This window comes from Eumetopias jubatus, unplaced genomic scaffold (genome assembly GCF_037043125.1).
Source record: "Eumetopias jubatus isolate StellerSeaLion01/CBP00866 unplaced genomic scaffold, mEumJub1_p1.0 scaffold_3, whole genome shotgun sequence".
Classification (NCBI taxonomy): domain Eukaryota; kingdom Metazoa; phylum Chordata; class Mammalia; order Carnivora; family Otariidae; genus Eumetopias; species Eumetopias jubatus.
Window position 1 is genome coordinate 16,363,263 of NW_028274809.1, and position 10,131 is coordinate 16,373,393.

The 10,131-nt window shown below is 40.9% G+C and overlaps 1 non-coding gene across 1 annotated transcript; it reads right to left on the reverse strand.

Annotated features, from left to right (window-relative positions):
- Window positions 1-4,045: 4,045 nt before the first annotated feature.
- On the reverse strand, window positions 4,046-4,150 carry LOC114210919 (U6 spliceosomal RNA). Its single transcript, XR_003609614.1, has one exon. It is a non-coding gene; the product is annotated as a U6 spliceosomal RNA (small nuclear RNA).
- Between the last annotated feature and the right edge of the window lie 5,981 nt (window positions 4,151-10,131).

Consider the following 10,131-nt stretch of genomic DNA (forward strand, 5'->3'; position numbering starts at 1 on the left):
CAGCCATAACCATTAAGCACTACATTGTTATTCCTTATTTTGATTAATCCTCTTCCTCCAGAGCACATGTCGAGATGATGGCATCTGTTCTGAAGAGCTTCCATCTGGAGAGCTACAGTTCTCATTTCTTTCCATCTGCATATGTTCAATTCATTGTCATGAAATGGGTTTTTAAAAATAGTATTAAATATTTGATTTAATTAACCCACAGAAAATGTCAGTCTTTTAAAACTTCAAACTGAGGAAAGGAAACATGAGATTAGTGTAAGTAAAGCAGTTCCATCCTTTAAAAAAAAAAATCACATGTCTAATACTGTCAGTATGGTTTGGATTTGTAGTAATAATTGATTAATACAGGGTGCATATGCTGCCCTTCCCAGAGTGTAATCCTACTACTATGGGTGTTCAATAATGTACATTGTAATTAATGATTTTTTTCTCCGAAACTGAAATGCCAATATGATTGTAGTGCATTTGCTGAGGACAGAGTTCAGCAGAGCCTTTCAAGAAGAGAACTAAAATAAAAGACAACAGCCTGCTTACCACAAAAGACTTGTGCGTCAATTAAACCTGCTCCCTCGGAATGTTCAGTCTTAGGCAGAAAGAAGAGTACCTTCTCTTCACAAAGAATTTCTGGTCACCTTTGTTGTACACATGGACTGTGGCCACAATCAATTGAACTAGATACTTAGGGTCTTTATTTTATGCTCAGAAGTTGCTTCTGTTGGCATCCTTCATACTTTGTATCAGCCTATGCCCCCTCATAGGCAACATGCACAGTGTAGGAAGCAGACAGAACTGGGTTTTGAAACTGAATTGCCACTTACTAGTTGTGTGGCCTTGTGTAAACTGCTGGACTGGGCCTCTGTTTCTCCCTCTGTCAAATGAGCATTCAAGGAGGCAGTACCTGTCAGGTACTAGACACAAGGAGTTCTCATTCATAATGAGAACTTAATTGCTTTATATTCAAATATATATATATATATATATATAAGGAAGTTTATCCTTATAGGGTCCTTCAGGAGAAACGTGTCATAAACTGGCTAGCTTTTCTACACGTCTATAAGTTTTTAAATGAGGGCAGAATGGAAAATCCTTACTTTTTTTTTTTTTTGATTCACGATGTCATCTACATGCTGAGCACATATTTTTGATTCTCTTCTCTGTAGAAATCCCATTAAAATAATAGTACAGGAATAAAAACAGTAATAAAAGCAAGCTATTCAGAGGGTGACCTTGCAGATGAGAGATGTAAGCAAATTTCTGGAAGACAGCAACAGATAGAAGTTTAATAGCTGAGGAGGTGGCAGTTTAGAATATTCTAGGAGGAAGCTGCAGTGGAGAAGGGAACCAATCTTCTCAACAGAGCTCCAGAGTGGTTCTGGGTTCAGGTATGACAGACAGGTATGAGAGAAGAGCTAAAAATATAGGGATATGGGTGGCTGGGTGGTTCAGTCAGTTAAGCGTCTGACTGGCTCAGGTCAAGATCTCGGGGTCCTGGGATCGAGCCTCATGGGGGGCTCTCTGCTCAGCGGGAAGCCTGCTTCTCCCTCTCCCACTCCCCCTGCTTGTGTTCCCTCTCTTGCTGTCTCTCTCTGTCAAATAAATAAATAAAATCTTAAAAAAAAAGAAATAGATAATAGAAAAAAAAAAGAGACAGAGGATGAATCCATTCCACTAATAAAAATTCTAATAAGGGGGACCTTCGTGAGCCAAGGAGACTAAATGAAAAAAGGAATATCCAGTGTTTTATTTCCATTATATTATTCTTTATGCCCCTTCATATGTCTTAAATTTTTCCTAATTTTTAAAGACCCAGGCTCAGATATATCACCAAGAAATTTCGGGGCACCAAGAATAAAAGAATATTCTAAATCTTCCAGAGAGCAACAACAGGTCACCCTCGGGAAATAAAACTCAACTGCATTAGCCTTCTCAGCAGCTAATTTCTGAGGAAAAATAGTTTTGAATCAAGGGTACCATACAAACTCTATCAACTTAGAATGGGAAATGGTCATTTTCTTTTTATGACATGCAAGAACTCATAGAGTTTAGGTTACACTATTTCTGAAGAATTTACCTGAAGGTGAACACCAAGACAGAGAATGATAAGGGATCTAAGAAACCATGTCACTAACCAGGCATCTAATGAAAGCACACTTCAAGATGAAACTTGAGCAGCTATTCTGAAAAAAAAAAATCAGTCCATGTTAAAATGTGAAACCAGAGCACTCCAAGGGGACACTCTCCAAGATATAGGAGAAGGAGAAAAAAAATTCAATCAACAGAATCAATAAGATATGCAAATAACAGTGAATAAAGCCCATTATTTTTCATTCACCAGCAATAATAAGAGAGAAAGCAATCAGAAGGTAGGAAAAAAATCAATTAAAAAATCACAATTCAGGGGCACCGGGGTGGCTCAGTTGGTTAAGTGTCTGCCTTGGGCTCAGGTCATGATCCCAGGTTCTTGGGATGGAGGCCGCATGGGGCTCCCTGCTCAGCAGGGAGTCTGCTTCTCCCTCTCCCTCTGCCCCTCCATCCTGGCTTTTGTGCTCTCTCTCTCTCTCAAATAACTAAAATCTTAAAAAAAAAATCACAATTCAAATATACAGCAACTAAACTGGAGTGTGGTTCTGAATAACTGACAGAATATAAGAAAGGAGAAGACATTTGACCTTGATGCCTAGAACATTTCCCCTGGGGAGGTTCAAGTTTCATGACAATGAAACCACAAAGAGGTATGTTCAAAGCACATGACATGGGTCTCTGATAAACCAGTCATGACTCATAGAAGAGGGAACACTGTTTTTTTCCATTTCAATATGTAGAACCAACCTTTAGACATAGTTAATTATGATTACCACAGAATAGAAATTTATCAACATTGACATCATAAAAGTTAGAGAACAGTGAACAGAGGTCAGGAAATAAGGGAGGGAAGAGATGTAGAAGAAAGGATAAGGGTGTTAATATTCTCATCATAAAAGGAGCAATCACGAGAGCCTTTGAAAACCAATGGAATAAGACATAGTTTTTAGCATATTATTTACAGTTACAAAGAAACTAAAAATAGAAATACAAAACTACAAACTGGGACAATGGAGGAACTAAATCCTTACCCACGATAGCAGAAAATCAATATTTAATATCCAAAGTTGACAGATCAGGAAGTGGCGATGTAAGTACGTAATTTAGAGATGCATTAGGTAACCACTAACAGAACTTACGACATAAATGATTAATAGGGCTGCTTCAGGAGAGACAGGCTGGAAGTGAGCAGCACCGATGTGGGGATTGGTCTTTTCTCATAATAAGCTGTTCTGAGCTGTTTCAATTTTTTAGCTGTGTGCTTTATGGCTTGGATTAAAAAAATACATTTTAAGAGTCTAAATTATGATATTTTACTCCCTTTTAAAAAGAAAATAATTTAACAGGGTCTCTAAAAACTCTAGGCCTCTACTAAGTACATACTCTCCACAGCTGTAATGAAATAAAACCGAGGTTCAAAATCATCATGTAAATATGTTTTGAGATACCGATATGCCTTTGTGAATGAAAAATAATACCGTGTTCTAAACAGTTTCAGTGTTGAGTTTAATCTTTTTATTAAAAAAAAAACATTTTATTTATTTATTTATTTGACAGAGAGATAGAGTGAGAGAGTACAAGCAGGGGAATGGCAGAGGGAGAAGGAGAAGCAGGCTCCCCACTGAGTGGGGAGCCCCACATGGGGCTCGATCCCAGGACCCTGGGATCATGACCTGAGCTGAAGGCAGACGCTTAACCGACTGAGCTACCCCAGTGCCCCCTTATTTTAATTTTTAAAATTTTTGATTGAAAACATCTGATGAAGACAATGACTCCTTCCTACCCAAATATTTAATTAAACTAGAAGATCTTTTTCCTTACACAACTTCTTGTGAATTTACAGGGTCCTCAAAGTTTGGCAAAATCAAAGAAAATGTTTCACTCTGATTCTTAAGAGAGGCTAATAAAAAGAACTGAGGGGGGATTCTGCACTATTTATTTATTTATTTATTTATTAAATAGGGAAGTCTTCATGAATTTGTGTGTCATCTGCCACAGGGGCCATGCTAATCTTCTCTGTATCGTTCCAGAAATCTGCACTTTATTTATTTTTTTAAAGATTTTATTTATTTGAGAGAGAGAATGAGATAGAGAGAGAGCATGAGAGGGGGGAGGGTCAGAGGGAGAAGCAGACTCCCTGCTGAGCAGGGAGCCCGATGCGGGACTCGATCCCAGGACTCCAGGATCATGACCTGAGCCGAAGGCAGTTGCCCAACCAACTGAGCCACCCAGGTCCCCCCAGAAATCTGCACTTAAAAAACAAATTATATAGGAACTACCAACTTAGAATCAAGCACTCTATATTTGATTACTGTGCAAATACACAGTTTAGATTTTTTTCAATGTGTTATCCATATTTTAAAATTTTTTTTAAAATCCCTGTATAATTCACTTAAGTGTTGTATTAGTTTCAGGTGTCACAATATCTTATTTTTTTAAGTGAAAGAGAAGGAGTCCTAGGTCTTCTTCTTTTTTTTTTTATGAATTAAAACGTAGTTTGGAAGTTGCAGGTTTCTTCTTACTTCAAATAGGCCGATTAAAATGTAACCTAATGACACTTATCACAGGGTGGGTTTTCCAGAAGCAGATACTGAAACCAAGTCTGGGGTTCAGGATGTTCACTGGGGATCAATGCTGGTGAAAGCTCGTGGGAAGAACTGGGCAGAGGGGGAAAAGGAGCTGCAGGCCTCATAAAGCCCCTGGATGGGTGGAGAGCTGCAGAGCAAGCAACAGCCATTAAAGTTGTCCCTCAGTGGACTGAACTAGCCGGGCCTTCATACTCCACATCTAGATGCAGGCTGCCTAGGGCAGGCATGATCTCAGACCCAGCTGCTGTTGGCTGCCCAGGTAGGCCCTGAAGGAGCCATCAGCTGGGAGCTGTGCGGTGACAGACCTCTCTACAGCTCAACAGTGAACCTTCCTTGAGGGGGATACGGCTGGCCCATCTCTGGGTCTGCCTTCCCACTGACTTGTGATAGTGTGATAGTTAATGCACAAAAGCACCTATCTCGTTACGGAGAAACGTGTTTGGTGAGTGGATCGTGGGGTTAGCCGTTCTGGGCCCCCCAACAGCTGCAGGAGATGGCCTTGCCAGTTGTTCTAGCTGTCCTTCTGCTCCAAAATTACTTTCTCGCATGCACACCTCCATGTACTTCGGAAACATCCTCTTGTCAACCTCTGTTGACTTTGCCTCCTTTGGCTTTGGATCTTGACTCCACCTCTCCGCTTAGTCTCCTCTGATTCACAATCTCATTTTGGACTGTTGCAAAACTGCTGGCAGGCACCTCACCCAAACAGGAGACAGAAAGCCGCAGATCACCAGACAGTTTCCAGAGCACCCCTCCCCATAGTCCCATGGCCCCAGTTGTCAGGAACAGGGTGTCAGATGGGCACGGCACCAGGGCCGGGCAAGTCTGAGGCCTGAGCAAAGACAAAGCAAGTCTGCCCTCAGTTAGAAGTGGCTCTGGAGGTCACTGAGCCAACCACCCATTCATCAGTTGTTTCTGCCTGCAACCCTGATTTTCCTTACGGGAACAACCACCCCCCCTTTCTCAGGTCTCATGGGTCAGTGAGGCTGACCAACCCTGAAGGCCTGAGGTGGTCCTCTGGCTCAGGTCTGGCCAGTCAGACCATGGTCTGGATGTAGCAATTGGGTCAGAAATAGACACTTGACCCAGCCAGGGGCAATAAAACTCTCTTCCAAGACTCATTATTGAAAGGGGTGCTTTCTCTCCATGGAAAATGCCCTGTGGAAGGCTATGTGAAACCTCAATTCAGCCACACCTGAAAGGAACATTGTGGCCACAGGAGTCCATAAGTTCCTTTTGATGCCTAAACTAGTTTGAAATGGGATTTTCTATTTGCACCCAAAAGAGTCTGAGCTAATACAAAACCTATGACAATCTCCTTACCAAGTGCTGGTGCAGTTGACTTGATGGTGAACTCACCACTCTTGCTTGCACCAAACCAAAAGCCTCTTTGTAAGTTCACCCTTTATTTTGTCCCATGGAACTGCGGCAGGCAGAGGCATTCATCCAAATATTGTGTCTACATCAGTGGTTCTCAAACTTGGCAGCACATCAGAATCAGCTGGGAAACTTGAAAATCGGAGATTCCTCACCCTGGGTCTACCGAATCAGAATTTCTGGGTGTATTGTGTATTGTATTTTTAGAAAGCTACAGAGATGATTTTAACCTCAGATTTAAAAGTTACTGATCCCATAATGTCAAGCAATTGTTCTATTAAATGTAATAAATCGGCCAGCTGAAATACAGCCATGTGCACATCTCCTACACGGTTGTGTCATATTTTCGACAGATCTGGTCCTTCAGTTCAACAAGCAAACATGCATCATTTCTAAAGAAACTACAGCAGCTCCACCAAAGAAAATTGGAGTGGACAAAAATGAAGAAGTGGATTTACCAGGAAACCAATAAAGCTTAAGTTTCATGGCTCCTCATGGGGAGCACTTGTAAGTGCTTCCATGGCCGTATGTTCTTGTAAAATTTACAGGAGTATGATATTTTAACCACAAATGGCTGGGGCCACTGTTTCTTTCCCACTGCAGCTTCTCCTCATAGTTCCCTTTGTGTTGGGTTCTACAGGAGGAGCCATGGGCATTTTTGGATCATGGCTAAGAAAGTTGATGGGTTACGTCTAGTTTTGGTTTAGTGGGACATTTGTGTGGTTCACAGACTCTTCTGTGTATAGTTTAGTTATTTCTAGCTGCACCCCCTACAGGAACAATTGTTAGTAATGCTTCTAACGCCCACTCTACTGACACGGTCTACCATGATAAATGAAGGTGCAGGGTCTGACATGACCCTCGTAATATGCCACAACATTAGGGACCCCGAAGACAAGCTGATCCATGAGTGTTATCAATTCAGAAAGTATTTAAGATTCACTTCTGCAACAACCAACCTCTGAAATGCCTTGAAATCCTACAGCTCGTCTGTGAAAGACACTTGAGAGAAGTTTTCCTAAAATTGGTAACAATCCCAAAAAGTGTACCAAGAGTAAGTTGAGAAGCCGAAAGAAATCTTTCCACACTATCAAAAATAAAAAACATCCTTTCACCCATGGCAACAAAACAAAACAAAACAAAATATCATTTCATCCACCATCGTGATTCACCACCAATCCATTACTGGATTGATCCAATCAGAGGAAAGTCTGATTTCTCCTTCTAGTCTCCCCGTAGAAACCAGGACAAAATCACTGTTGCAGGAATAGGCGATCAAGCATATACAGACAAGAATTTTATTGAGTCATGTATCAGCTAAATATTAAATAAATATGTGTTTCTTTTTCTACACTTTGAGATCTTTCCAGAGTTTGTCAGCTTTAAGTATTTTGTTGTTATGGTGGTCGTTTACATGATGTTTCTAAGTGAATATTCAATGTAGTGTCTAATAATTTGAATTATTTAAAAAGGGCCTCCAAAACTGTCTGAGCTGCAGGCCCACACATGTTCCCCTGGTTTGAAGTGAGCACCTCGCCGCTGCATGCTGGTAATGGATGTGATACCACCTCATGGATCTGCCCTCTACAGCCGCCTGAGTCTCCTGAAAACCAAATTTGCTGATTGTTAAGTCAGCAAATGAGCCGTTGATGGATTTAATGACTCTGTAGGAATGAGTCAGTAATGACTCTGAAGGAATCTGTGTGACCAGAGAGATAAATAATACATCATTTAAAGGGTTTTGAACTCTTAGTGTTTTGGAAGAAGCCATTCTTTAAAAGAAATTAGGAAGGAGAATATATCATGGCCAGGGAGAGAAATATATAAACAGTCAATATGATTAATCATGCTGGATGAAAGGTAATTTATTTTGCTCTATAGGAAATACTCCAAATCATCATCATGTGAAGAGGTGATTAAATAGATCTCATCTAACAGATCTCGTCTGGCCTGGCTCAATATAACTTCAGAATCCATTTGCTCTTTTTCAGCAAGGGTATTGCTGCAAATAGGATGGTACACAGTTTCACGTGTATAGCATATGGAAGAAATGGTCCAGTTTCCTTATGACAAACACACCCAGGTCTCCATGCATGCCAACTGTTACCCCCAGCTTTAGCTCCTTCTAGGCATGAAGGGAGAAATCAGTCCTGTGCTGACTGATGTGCTCCCTTGTCCTATGCATCTTATTTCCTGTACCACTGTGAACAAACTCAATATTTGCAATGCAGCATTTAAAAACTTCATTTAGGGGCACCTGGGTGGCTCAGTCGGTTAAACGTCTGCCTTCAGCTCAGGTCCTGATCCCGGGGTCCTGGGATCAAGCCCCATGTTGGGCTCCCTGCTAAGTGGGGAGCCTGCTTCTCCCTCTCCCTGTACCACTCCTGCTGCTTGTGTTCTTTCTCTCTCTCTCTCACACTCTTGCACTCTCTAAGTAAAATCTTTTTAAAAATAAATAAAAAAATAAAAACTGTTCATTTAAATTCTCTGCCCTGAGTGCCTTTAGTCATACCTTACATTCACGGGACATTAACAAAGTTTACTAAAAAAAATTGTAGCCATAACATTTGGTAAACACTGGTTTATATAAAACTGAACTGATTTCTTTATATATCTGCAGCAGGACTCCTCAGAGCTTTTAACAATGAATCCCTAAGTGCAGAGTATAAAAGAATGTAGTTGGCAATGACTCCCAGGAACCAGTATTCCAGGGATCATAACTTTGGGACATGCTGCTTTGGACTAAAATAAAATGATATAATGGACTATAAATGCTTTATATAACATAAATGCTAAACAAATTATATGATACCATGGCAATCACTATTATTATTGTTATTATTAAAATTACTATGTTCTTGGGGTACCTGGGTGGCGTAGTTGGTTAAATGCCCAACTCTTGGTTTCAGCTCAGGTTGTGATCTCAGGGTCATGAGATCAAGCCCTGCATATCAGGCTCTGCTCAGCGCAGAGTCTGCTTGAGATTCTTTCTCCCTCTCCTTCTGCCCCTCCCCTACTGCTCGCTTGCTCTCTCTCTCTCTCTCTAAAATAAATAAATCTTAAAAAAAATTACTGCTCAAAGGAAACAACTGATTCTCTCTTCCCTTTCTACTAAGGACCACCATTTATTTTTTTTTAAAGATTTTATTTATTTATTTGAGAGAAAGAATGAGAGAGAGCACAAGAGGGAAGAGGGTCAGAGGGAGAAGCAGACCCCCCGCTGAGCAGGGAGCCTGATGTGGAACTCGATCCCGGGACTCCAGGATCTTGACCTGAGCCGAAGGCAGTCGCTTAACCAACTGAGCCACCCAGGCGTCCATGGACCACCATTTAATTTGTAGAGATCTGAGAAAAAGACAAACTAAGACAAATACATTCACTGGTATAATTTTCTACTGTGATAGTTTTATTTTACAAAGAGGTTGAGAAAATTATACATGCTTCTAGCTATCAAGCTTCTGTCTGCTGCCTTGGTAACTTTCACCACTTTTTTTTGAGATTCTCCAGTGCATTTATTAAGGAACAATGACTGTCAGGGCAATTTCTATCAAAAATCCCAGGGGCATTTTTTTGAAGATATAGGAAAATTCATCCTAATGGATGGAATCTTAAGGAACTCTGAATAGCCAAAACAATTTCAAAAAAGAAGAAGATAACTGGAGGACCCACACTTTCTGATTTAAAAAAAATTACAGAGGTGCCTGGGTGGCTCAGTCAGTTGAGCATCTGACTCTTGATCTTGGGTCAGGTTCTGATCTCAGGGTCATGAGTTCAAGCCCCGTGTTGGGCTCCACGCTGGGGTTTATTTATTTTACTTAAAAAAAATTTAAAAATTACAAAGCTACAGTAATCAAAGCAGTGTGGTACTGGCATAAAGACAGACCAGTAGACTAATGCAATAAAATATAGAGCTCAGAGGGGTGCCTGGGTGGGTTCAGACGGTTAAGCATCTGCTCTCAGCTCAGGTCATGATCTCAGGTCCTGGGATTGAGCCCTGCATCAGGCTCCCTGCTCAGCAGGGAGTCTGCTTTCCCTCTTCCTCTGCCTCTCCCCACTGCTCATGCTCTCTCTCTCT